Here is a 12,635-nt window from a genome sequence, read left to right on the forward strand (position 1 = left end):
ATCACCCCTGTAATCCCAGCACTTTGGGAGGCTGAGGTGGGCGGATCATGAGGTCAGGAGTTCAAGACCAGCTTGAGCAACATGGTAAAACCCCGTCTCTACTAAAAATACAAAAAAAATTAGCTGCGTGTGGTGGTGCACACCTGTAATCGCAGCTACTCAGGAGGCTGAGGTAAGAGAATCGCTTGAACCCGGGAGGCAGAGGTTGCAGTGAGCCGAGATCACGCCACCGCACTACAGCCTGGGCAACAGAGTGAGACTCTTGTCTCAAAAGAAAAAACAACAACAAAAAAAACTGTTTAGAAAAGTACCTTCCCCCAGCCATTTACACGGTTAAGCCAAGGCTAGGTGAACCAGTTCTTCAGTAAAAGAAACTCTATGGGAAATGAAGAATATAAGTAGGCCAGGGGTGAAATGAATAATAATGATAACAAAAAGAGCCAACATTTATGGAAAATTTAATATGTACCACACCAAATGCTAAAAGTGTAACATTCATTTTTAATCCCTCTAAGACATGCAAAGCAGCTACTTCTAAAGTACAGAAAGCTTAATTTGCTTGATATCATATGACAACTAGTTGGCATCATCATGAGGATTTCAGAGCACAGGTTCCAGTATTCCAAGCAGCAGACATGTGATGGCCATCTTTTCACAAGCAAAATTCAGGATATGGGGCTTAAAATATATCAGCATGCATTGGGCTTAATGGGAATGAACACTTGAAATTAGGATTGTTGAGGAAAATCCTAGCAGTAGAGTCACTGCCCTTTAAATACCAAAGAAAATTATGGATGATAATTTGTCTGCGTTTGGTGGGCAAATTTCTATTCTTACCTCTTTGGCAATAAGGAAATTACGCTGCTTATATTCAGAGCATGTAATTAGCATCATCCCGACTGACCTATTGGAAGTTAAAAAGTTTTGCTTAGAGTCCATCTAAGCACTGACAAAAACATTTCCCAATTGACTTGGTAGGGGTTACTGATGATTACACCTATACTTTCCCCTGGCTTTCAAAATGCCATTTAGAGAGGATAAATTGGTTCATAATGAAAGCGCTCATCAATTTTTGAAATGTACATTGAGCATTGATCTTGTCTTTTTCTTTCTTTTTTTTTTTTTTAATCAAGAGTAAACTGTATTATGGAGGTACTGGGACATGTGAGGTGAACGGAAAAATATCATGCCTCATGTGGTTACTTCTGATTCTTTCTTTTTTTTTTTTTTTTTTTTTTTTTTGAGACTGAGTCTCACTCTGTCACCCAGGCTGGAGTGCAGTGGCGCAATCTTGGTTCACTGCAACCTCCGCCTCCCGGGTTCAAGTGATTTTTCTGCCTCAGCCTCTCAAGTAGCTGGGACTATAGGCGTGCACCACCACGTCTGGCTAATTTTTGTATTTTCGGTAGAGATGGGGTTTCACCATATTGGCCAGACGGGTCTCGAACTCCTGGCCTTGTGATCTGCCCACCTCAGCTTTTCAAAGTGCTGACATTACAGGCGTGAGCCACTGCGCCTGGCCTTACTTCTGATTTTTTAACTCTTGGATCAGATTTTACAAAGGAATGGTATGTAAACAACACGCATTTTAAGCCTATTCGCAGGATTGACTTCAGATGTGGAGGTGAGTAGGCAGGTCACTGACTGGTGTGATCTGAGAGTTTTCAAAAACTATTTCTATTGTTACCCTGACAGTCTGAAACTGTGGCCCATTGGCTAAACTCCTGCATATAAAAGAAATGGAGTTGTTTGGGCTAAAATATGGATGAGGGAGTGGGAGATTTATGCCCTACTATCTTGGTTTCTTTTTGGAACTTCTATCTATACCCTTTGAAAATCACTGCTGACCAACACTGAAGAAGTGGTTAACTCTGTGTGAGTAAGCAATCACCACCTGGCTACTGGGCCAATTGATTTTTGACCTAGAGGAAAGTTTTCATAGAACGGTAACGTTTGATGGGAAAGAAGAATGGCCTTTACTGACTACCTATTGCATGGCAGACACTACAGGTGTTTTATAGACATTGGGTCATTTAAAGTCCCTAATAGGTCTGTGTGGTAGTGATTAGTATGGAAGGAGACTGAAGAATAGGGAGAACAGTAGCTGAAATCCTGAGTGGGATCTGTCTGTGAACAGATTTCAGTGACCTACTTTGAGCTCGTAAGTCCACATCCAGATCTAACATCTCACCACTTCAGTGGTGAAGAAGGAAGATCTGGGGATTCCTATTGTAATTTTTTAGTGGCAATTTGTATAAGTTTATAGCTAGTAAGCGGTGGAGCCAGAATGTATACCAACATTCATTATGTCAGGTCTCCTAACTAGAAAACCCACATCTCTTTCCTCTTATATGGAGAAGCAGTATTATATAAGATGAGAGGTTAAAACGTGGGCTGACAAGCCACATTGCCTGGCTTCTGATCCTTACTCTACCACTACGCTACTTGTGATATCTTGAATGAACTACTCAATCTCGGTATGCCTGTCTCCTCAAAGGTAAATGTAGAGAGGGATACTCCGTTGTTTAGCAGCTATCTCACATGTCTTTAATACATGTAATGAGCTTGGTATACAATAAGCCTTCAATAAGTTGAACTTTTGTCACTAATTTTTATTGTGACCAAGCTGAGAGGCTATTCCTCTGCCCGGTTCTGAAACAGGGCTGAGCTAGAGATCATGGCTGGCTACCAAGCCAAAGGGCACAGGCTTCTTGGTCAGTGGTAAAAAGGGAACACTGATGCTGAAAACAAGCCTTGCCCATTTCAGTATTTTGCCTTGAAGTGGTCCTGGAGAACTATATTCTCTAAGCCCTGAGGCTTCTCGACAATAAATAGTAAGCACTGGTAGAGCTTATTCTTAAAATTATTATTATATGAAGAGAGATCTAAAGGTCTAAAGGTAGGCTAACAAGTTCCATGTGAGTGATGCCAGACATTTCGGTTCTGATGAACTGAAGTTCATTTTAGTAGACACCCATGTACTTCAATTGATTATGGAGTGGATTGAGTTCTATTTCTTAAGGAGACAGATGACAAGCTACTGAATGATTTTTACCCCACTATCCCCTGAAATACAATGTTTTTTTCAGTCTCTTTCTCAATGAAAGGGAAAGTGCCTCCTATTTTCCTTTATTTTGTTTTGTCTGGAGGTGACGGGGGTTATAAATTACACACCTCAACTGGGTGCTCTGGCTCACCCTAAAATCCCAGCACTTAGGGAGGCCGAGGCTGAAGGATGGGTTGAGGCCAGGAGTTCACAATCAGGTGGGCAATGTAGACCCTGTCTTTACAGAATTTAAAAAATTAGCTAGGTGTGGTGGTGTGCACCTGTGATCCCAGCTACTTGGGAGGGTGAGTCAGCAGGATTGCTTGAGCCCAGGAGTTTGAAGTTGCAACGAGCTATGATTGCACCACTGCGCGCCAGCCTGGGTGACAGACAGAGCAAGACTCTGTCTCTTAAAAAAAAAAAAAAAAAAAAAAAAAAAAGGCTGGGCACGGTGGCTCACACCTGTATCCTCAGCACTTTGAGAGGATGAGGTGGGCAGATCACTTGAGCTCAGGAGTTTGAGACCAGCCTGGACAATGTGGCAAAACCTTGTCTCTACAAAAATACAAAAATTAGCCAGGTGTGGTGGTGTGTGCCTGTCGTTCCAGCTACTCTGGAGGCTGAGGTGGGAGGATCACTGGAGCCCAGCAGGTCCAGGCTGCAGTAAGCTATAATTGTGCCACTGCACTGCAGTCTGGGGGACAGAGTAAGACTATGTCTCAAAAAAAAATAGTAATAATAAAAGAAGTAAATTACAGACCTCAGTATTCTGTGTAATTTGTGAAGTTTTACTATTTTTCAGTTTTAACTGACTGAAGAGTCCTTGCTTTAAATGGAGATCCAAGGAAAATATAGCATATGGAACCCTTGTTAAATAGTTACCCACGTGTAACAGTTTAAAAATTCTTTAGAGAATACTATTAATTACAGTTATAAAAGCACAGTGGAATATAATGACTAATATGTGGAATTAATCCAGTATCTCTGAGCCATTACTGTAACTTACAATGTTAGGTACTAAGGATACAATGATGAGTAACATTTAGTCTCTGCCCTTGAAGAGTTCATAGCGTAGTGGGGGAAAAAAGAAGTTGCAAAAAAGAACAACAAAAGTGTAATAGTAAAATGTACAAAGTGCTGCATAGGCAACAACTCTTTCTGGCAAAACTTGTTAAAGCATTACAAAAGAGAACCTTACGAGTTAAGAGTTCCGTAAAATGACCACAAATGATTGACTACTATATAGATAGTGGTGTGGGGATGTGGGGATTCCATTTCTTAAGGAGACAGAAGACAAGCTGCTGAATGACATTTCGGTTCTGATGAACTGAAGTTCATTTTAGTAGACACCCATGTAGTTCAATTGATTATGGAGTGGATTGAGTTCACTCTGATATACATGAGAGGTATATATACACACACATATATAAAACCATATATATATGGTCATTCTTGGAAGCTAGAAAAATGTCAAATTAGTGGGAATTATGGCAGTGAATTCCCAATTATCCCTGTGCAGATAAGCTACCCTGTGGCACTTGGGCATGGTTCTCTCCATCCCATCTTAAAATCTGCTGACACCTCAGTTCTCCCTCTTGCCATCCAACCCATTCCTGAATCAGGCTACCAGTCCAGGAGAAGGCCTACCTCTTCCTTCATAAGTTTGCTAATATGGGCATATAGAAATTATCCTATTTTCCATTTGATTATATACACTAGTGATAACTTCCATTACCAAGAAATATTAGCATGCTGGATAGCAGCTGTTAACACATTTTCAGCAACTGGTAAACTGAGGTAGCAGCTGCTATTAGGTGTGGAAGGAAACAGAGGCCACACATATATGATGGAAAGGAGGTTACACTCAGGAAGACAGGAATTGGTCAAATGTAGTCAAAGGGTCTTCCTGCCCTATGCCGCAGCGGTATCATTTAGGTACCATAGAATGACAGCCTTCTGAGAGCCTCAGACTGCAAAAAGTTTAAAAATTGTGCATGAGTATGTGTGCTGAGGTATACATGTGTGTATGCATGTGTGTACTTGTGCTTATGTGTGTATACATATGTATGCATGAGTGTATTTGTGCATCTCTATGTGTGTATGAATGTATGTGTACACAAGTGTGTGTGTGAGACTAGGCAGGTTGGAAAGTAAGTAGAAGACTTCTCATACTACTCATGGGCTCTGCCTCTCCCCACCCCCACATCCCCACACTTCCAACAGACAAAAACGGAAATCATGTTTTGTGACCTGAGATTGCTTTCGAAAGTTTGTAGCTCTTCGAGGACATTCCAGTGGGACCCTCATTGGTTCCCTGCAGGATGGTGGATTTTCTGTCAGCCGCCCCCCAACCCCCACCAGGTTCCTGAATCGTCCCCCTCCTGCAGCTGCAGCGCTGCAGAGGTGGGCCGGCCCGGGCAGGCTCGGCCCGTGGCGCACGCGGCCCGCGGGCTGGAGTCAGCCCGTGGTGCGGGCGGGAGGGCGGGGGCTGGGAAAGGCCATGCCTCCAGCTGCAGAGGTTGCACACAGCTGGCATGATCGCGGTCACCTGCGCGGCGCCGGTGCCCTTGCGCTCGCGTTGCCCGGCCCGCGGCCGCGGACTTTGCGGCGGGAGCGCGGCGCGGTGAAGCACCGGCGCGGAGGGCGCCCGGCGTAGGCGGCGGCGGGTGTGGGCCGAGCCGGTATTTATAGCTTCGTGACAGCAGCAGCGGCAGCGACGCCGCCGGCCCGTCTCGCCGCGCTTCCCAGCGAGGCCGCCGGCGCGCCGAGGGCTGTGCTTGACCGCGACTCCCGTGTGTAGTCGCCCCGCGCTCCGCGCGACCCTTCGGGTGAGTACGTGGGCCCGGGCGTTGGGTGAGCCTCCCCAGCCGCTCAGTCCGGCCGCAGCGGAGCCCTCCCGGCCCTGCCGCCCGCAGCCCGGCTGCCTCCTCGTCCCTGCCCGCGAGTGCGGAAGCAGCCGCGGAACCCTGGCCCGGCCCCCGAATTCCCCGGCGCCTGTGCTCCTGCCTTCCTGGGGATGGCAGCCAAAGAGGCAGGGTGAAGTGTCAAGGAAGGAGGGGGACGCGCCAGCCCTCTGGTTAAGGGCAGTGGAGACTCCCGGGCGAAAGGCTGTTGGTGGGAGCCCTCAAACTCCCGGCTCCAGGGTACAGAGATACGGTGGGAGAGCAGACCTTGAACTTTCCTTGCTTCAGCGATTCCTAGCCTAGGGACTGAGTAAAAGCCCTATTTTTCTTAATTAAATTAACAGGTTGCCGTTCGTAGGTGTTGTTCTTGGGGAAAAAAACCAAAGACTTGGGTGTTTGGGTGTTTGCTAACTTCATCGTGACTAAATAAAACTATTTTTTTATTCCTATTTTTGAAAATGCCACAGGCCCACAAGTGTATTCTACCGTCTGTGAAACAATGAAGTGTGTGTGTGTGTGTGGGTGTGTGTGTGAGAGAGAGAGGGGAGTAAACATCACATGCTTATCAGGAACCAAAAAGGAAAAAAACATGAGGAAAAGTATGTTGAATATAAGGATATGTATTGCCCCCTAATTATAAATGATGTATGGTCTGAAATCCAAGGAAAGACTTCTAGGAAGCTACAGGGTTTTTGTTTTGGCTTCAGAAACGAGGTCTTCCAATTTATTGAATATAAAAGTAGTTGAATCCCTGTAAACCTCATTTTTTTTGTTGTAAAGTATTGACATTTGACCATGGATATACTTTCTTTTATCCCCCCAGTCTTCGTAGTTTAAAAGTAATTATGGATTTTGACATTTTGTCTCAGGCATTTATCCCTCCTATTCCACCCTCCCTCTCATCCCTGTGATGACAAACTGGCTCTTGTCAGTTTTATCCATGCTTCTTTAAGCTGCCTTTAAAAAATACACTTTTTACATGAATTCTATTTAATTAATTAAATGTTTTTTTCTTTGGCATTGTGTTTGGAATATGGCCATGGCAATTTCTTCTCTTTCTTTTTCTTTCTTTCATGGAGTCCGGCTCTGTCGCCCAGGCTGGAGTGCAGTGCGGTGATCTCACCTCACTGCAACCTCGCCGTCCCGAGTCAAGGGATTCTCCTGCCTCAGCCTCCTGAGTAGCTGGGATTACAGGCACACGCCTCCACGCCTGGCTAATATTTGTATTTTTAGTAGAGATGGGGTTTCACCATATTGGTCAGCCTGGTCTCGAACTCCTGACCTCGTGATCGGCCCGCCTTGGCCTCCCCAAATGCGGTGATTACAGGTGTGAGCCACTGCGCCCGGCTGGCAATTTTTTATTACAAACAAATCACTGAAAAGGAGGTCTAAACATTTTTAAAGGATATAGTAGTGATTATTTTTTAACTTTATAATGTGCTAGGGCTCATAAGTATTTTGCCATTTCAATGGAAAGTTGTCTCTTTTCAGAGGACCAGTAGACCTATTTTGCTTTTGGAGTTGCTGTTTTAAAAACTTGCATTGATTAAGCAATTTGTTTACCCAAGGACTGCAGGATAGGAACAAGGGAAGAAAAATCACTTAAAGGTTGAAACAATGTGAAGAGAAAATCTAGGAAGTGATTTATAGATGTAAACCTCTAAATTAGCTAAGGTACCACAAATACTATCCTGGAATCTATCAGAACCACTTATAGTGGTTTTATTGATTGACTTAAAAGGTTGCTGTTTATTTAAAAGCCCCGTGGTCTTTTGTATTAGACTAAAAGTAAGAAGTTCTAACTTTATTTCTGTTATTATTGCTATTTGTGTTTTTTTTAAAACCTGTATTAGGCACTTGCATTATGTAAAATGGTATATATAATATTTTCTTGCCTTTTTATCTAACAATTGAAGATAATATACTAAGACCTGTCATTACCTCAGGACTGGTCTGTGTGCGTGTGTACATATGTGTGTGTGAGACCAGGTAGGTTGGAAAGTAAGTATAAGACTTTTCATACTCCTTGTGGGCTCTGCCTCTCCCCACCCCCACATCCCCATACCACCAATAGACAAAAACAGAAATGATGTTGTGCCGCCTGAGATTGCTTTCGAAAGTTTGTAGCTCTTTGAGGACATTCTATATATTTGGTTTTTCACCTTTCTGCCATTTCTCCTTTTGCAGATTTGGATGTATATTATCCAGAGTGTACTCTCTCTGGAATGGAGTCTTCTAGTTTTTTTTTTTTTTTTCCCTCACCCAGGCTGGTCTGTTTTCTGTTATCCGTACATCTGTTTATTCATTTATTCATCCATCAGCAAATATGTATTGAAGGCCTACTAGGTGCAAGTCATCACTTAGTACTTAACTCTTACTTCATTCCCATTGAAATTTTATTCTGTATTTTATACTTCACACAATGGTAACTAAGAGTAATAACTTTGGGGTTATATAGAGGTAGTCATACCTGTTTCTGTCAGCTGGTAGCTTTATGATCCTGGACAGATCATAACCTCTCTGAATTTCTGTTTCTTCACTGGTAAATCCAAATGGCTGGTATCAGGAATAATTAGAAAATACGTGGAAAGTGCTTTCCAAGAGCCCAACCCCTAAAAGCACTAAAAAGTGTTAATTACAAGTGCTGTCTACATCTACTGCAACCCCCTTCATCTCAGGAAATGCATTTTCCATCTCAGGAAATGGTAGTTCCATTCTGGATTTTGCCTAGATCATGTCTACATCCAATGTATTGGTAAATCTTAGTAGTTATTTTTGATGTGTCCAGAACCAGAGTTGTTTAAACTGCCTTAATTTCTCTCTGCTTGGTCCAAGTTGCTGCATCTCTTTGGCAACGGCTTCGTCAGTAGCTTCCCTGCTTCTGTTCCTTGCCCTCCTTTCTTACAAAATATTTTCAATCAGGAAACAGACAGGCCCTTCTGACATATAAGTCAGATTGTGTCCCTCCTCTGCTTCCTATCCCACTCAGGGTGAAAGCCCACATAGGAGGGCTTCAGGGCCTGCTCATGATCAGATGCTACCTCCTGTACCTCATCTCTTTTGTACTCCCCTGCACCTGCTCCCCATCCAGTCATACTGCCCTCCTTGAAGATCCTTAATTTGCTCTAAACCTGCACCCAACAATAGCCTTTCCAACTTTTGTTCCCTCTATCTGGATCACACTTTCCCCAGATAGCTGCTGACTTCTCTCCCTTCTTTCGTGCCTGCCTTCTGATGTCACCTTATAATGAGGTCTTCAACTTCCCTCACACCTGACACTCCCTGTTAACTTTTCCTTGCTTTAATTTTCTCTATGAACTTTCTTGAATACTGTGTTTAATTTTTATTTGTTTAATATCTGTTTCCCTCAAAGAAACTATCAGATGCAAGCAACAGGTCTTTGTCTGTTAGTTACCCTAGCACATAGGCCTGTGCCTGGCAAAAAATAGGCAAGTGGTAAATACTGAACAAATGAATGAATGAATGTTGTTATGGAGTTAACAAATCTGTACATCATCACTTTTATATGCATGATTGTCTCTTCTGCTCTGAAACCTTTGATAATTCTCTATTTTCAGTAAAATACGGACCAACACTTTTGGATAATCTTTGTTGGATTGGCTCCAAATTATCCTTAACTCTCACAGGATCATGCCAAGCACCCAGTGTTCTAGCCACACACAACTACTATACATCTCTACATCAGTCCCAGGCAGTTTCTTCTCTGCCTTTGCACAAAATAGAAGTACTGTGAATTTTTCTTTTTTATATCAGATGGCTTTATTATCAGAAACTTTCAACTAATGTAAAGGGTAAGATTTTAGAATTTGTGTCCTTGTGTGTGGGAGGCATTGCATGGAATGTTGAAGCCAGGTGGCTTGGGTTTAAATTGTGGCTCTGATATAAATTAATTTTGTTATTTTTTTACAAGGTACTGAACTCTAAGTCTCAGTTTCAATATTTGTGAAATGGGGACAATAATATTTTCTTCATTGGTTTGCTATGAAATTTAAGAGATGCTGGTAAAGCTCCTCAGCATAGTGTCTGGTATATAGTATGTGCTCAATAAATGTTAGCCTTAGAAATATTAATTTAACACCTCGTGCTGAAATGAGAGGGAGTTGAGTGGGGGTGCATTAGTATTGTTACTGGCCAGGTCATCAATGTAGTCCTTGGTCTCCACTGCTCCTCTTCGCTTTGTTTGCCTTAGCGGAAGTTGAATGGCAGATTGCTCCACCCTCTTCTCATCTCACCTAAATAATGAGAGAGCTTCTCTTTGTGAGTGTACCACTCAGCTCATCCAATAGATACCTACTGATCACCCAATATGAGCCCAGTATTGTGCTGTGCCCTGGCAGTAAACAGCCACTTCTCTGAGGAGCTTATGATCAAGTGAGGGAGACAAACACATACACAGATAATTTCACTATAATGAGCCAGAAGCTAAGATAAAAGCTCATTATCATCTGTGGTTATAGAAATGAATTTAAAAATGGAAAGGGTTTGCAGACTATGTGCCCTGTATAACATAGTCCATTTGAACAGCCTCAAGCCCGCATTTAAATTAACAGTAGATACATCAAATGATCATACTGATTGTAAAGATGTTTTATGTGCACTACAGAGGTGAAAAGAGCTTTGGTTCTCTGGATAATGTTGGGGTACCTAAGGAACAAGAAAGTAGGGCTGAGATGACTAGGCAAACATTTGCAGCCTGTGTACGAAGTCATGAAGTGAGGATAAGCAGAGGTTTAATTCAAATTATTATGTAAGGGTTTGAAATTTGGGACCCTCTAGAAGATATCACTTCAACTTCAGAATTATGAGGCAAGAATAAATTCCAGCCAGCTTAAATGATCAATAATGGGGTCCTATTTTGTTCTGCTAGTTGAAACTGTTAGTGGAAATACAGAATAAGCTGTAACTGTGATGGGAAATACCTTACTGGAAGAAACACTTCCAGCTTTGTGGTATATTAGAAAGATTAAGGACTAGGTATAGGTCTGGATTCAAACCCTGATGTTTCCACTTGCTATGTAAATTAAACAGGCAGCAACTGCTCTGAGCCTTTGTTTTCTTTCCTGTAATGTGGCAGTGATAGTAGCATTCATGGCATTACCGCGGTAATTAAATAAAATCATGTACTAGTGCAGGAGTATTGGTCAATGCTATAGTTCTCTTTCCCTAAATAATATAAATGCTGGAGAGAAACAGCTGTCTCTGAAATTTTTTGAATGTTCTAATTTAACTTGAGCATGTGGACATCACATAGCCCACGAAGCAAGATTCTCAAGTTAAAAACAAGAAAATAAGTATGTGCTAGCCTCCAAAATGCATGTATTTAAAAAAAGAATCAAGAGTGTATGTATTGGAGTTGATCTGGCCGTCTGCAGGAAATGGTGATAAGGCCCCGGAGTCAGCCTCAGAGGCTCAGATCACAGCTCTTCTGAGAGGTGACTTTGGACCAGTTACAAAGTCCATGTGAGCCTCAATTTCCTCTCTGTAAAATGAAGTGATAGGAATGACAATGATGGTATTTCAGTAGTATTTCTAACTCCTACTGCCCTAATTGTGTGTGTTCATGATGGGAAGGGAGGTGGTGGTAGAATTCTTCACTGGCAAAAGCAGTGACAGCAACTTGTAATAACAGCTTCTTAAATAATACTCCTTTCTAGTTCTGATGGGCATATGGGAACTATTTCTTTTTTATGACTCACTGGTGACCAGTGATGAATTTTTCTTGTAATGGTGGTCTTTGGACACTTCCAAAAGTATCGTGTGAAATTGAGTTGAAAACCAACCTATTCTGGCATTCTTACACATTAAATATCATGAAAACGCGTAAAAATTCATTTTTGTTCTTCACTACTTGCTCTGCTGTCTTTGGTGTGAGAGTCACACGTTTAAGTTTCTGCTGCTATAGCAGGTGATGAGCCTCATATTGAAAAATACAAAAACAAAAACAAGACTCTTGAGATAGTCACCATTCCTAGGCGATCCAAGCTACAGCCCCTGGGGATAGATTTCAGAGTGTTCACAGAGATAACAAGCGACTTAAAATTGCTTAGAAGGCTTATGAATCCAAGGCACAGTGACTGTTTGCTTGGCTGAATTCTATTGCCAATCCTTTTGCATGTTTATATTGCTTTTGTAAAATAGTCATGACAAGTCCTCATTAACTAAGATTGTGGGTTGAATTGGCATTCATCAGCCCAGAATATTGGATTGGGACTTGGGAGCCTTGGAGACTCTCAGATCTTCCGTTGACTTACTTCAGGCATGTGGCATGGTCTTTATGATTTCAGTCATGTATAAAGTGAGAGTATTTATCAATGGATACTCCCCCCACCAAGTGTTCAGAGTTTATAAAGGATTCCTTCTCACACACACACACACACACATGCCCACACACACACAAATTTTTTTAATGCGTTAGAAGTAGATATTACAGAGTTATTATATTTGTGTCTGGAGGAGAACATGTCTCCAGAAGACATTCAAGGGATGGCATCCCTGGGACTGGGACCTAGGCCTGTTGTCTAGGCAAGGAAAGTGCAAGGAGTTGATCTGGCTGTCTGCAGAGAATGGTGATCAGCACCTGGGGTCGGCCTCAGAGGCTCAGATCAGAGCTCTCCTGCTAGGTGACTTTGGGCAAGTCAGAAAATCTGTGTCAGCCCCAATTTCCA

At 42.5% G+C, this 12,635-nt stretch overlaps 1 protein-coding gene across 5 annotated transcripts in view; it reads left to right on the plus strand.

The window, feature by feature from the left end:
- Positions 1–5,529: 5,529 nt before the first annotated feature.
- Positions 5,530–12,635, plus strand: part of TMEM117 (transmembrane protein 117) — a 570,487-nt gene continuing 563,381 nt past the window's right edge. For all 5 annotated transcript variants that reach the window (XM_074006659.1, XM_015430765.3, XM_005570622.4 and 2 more), the window contains exon 1: positions 5,530–5,874. The gene's annotated coding sequence lies outside the window, so the exon portion shown is untranslated. The remainder of the gene's footprint in view (positions 5,875–12,635) is intronic.

The sequence above is a fragment of the Macaca fascicularis genome, chromosome 11, assembly GCF_037993035.2.
Source record: "Macaca fascicularis isolate 582-1 chromosome 11, T2T-MFA8v1.1".
Taxonomy (NCBI): domain Eukaryota; kingdom Metazoa; phylum Chordata; class Mammalia; order Primates; family Cercopithecidae; genus Macaca; species Macaca fascicularis.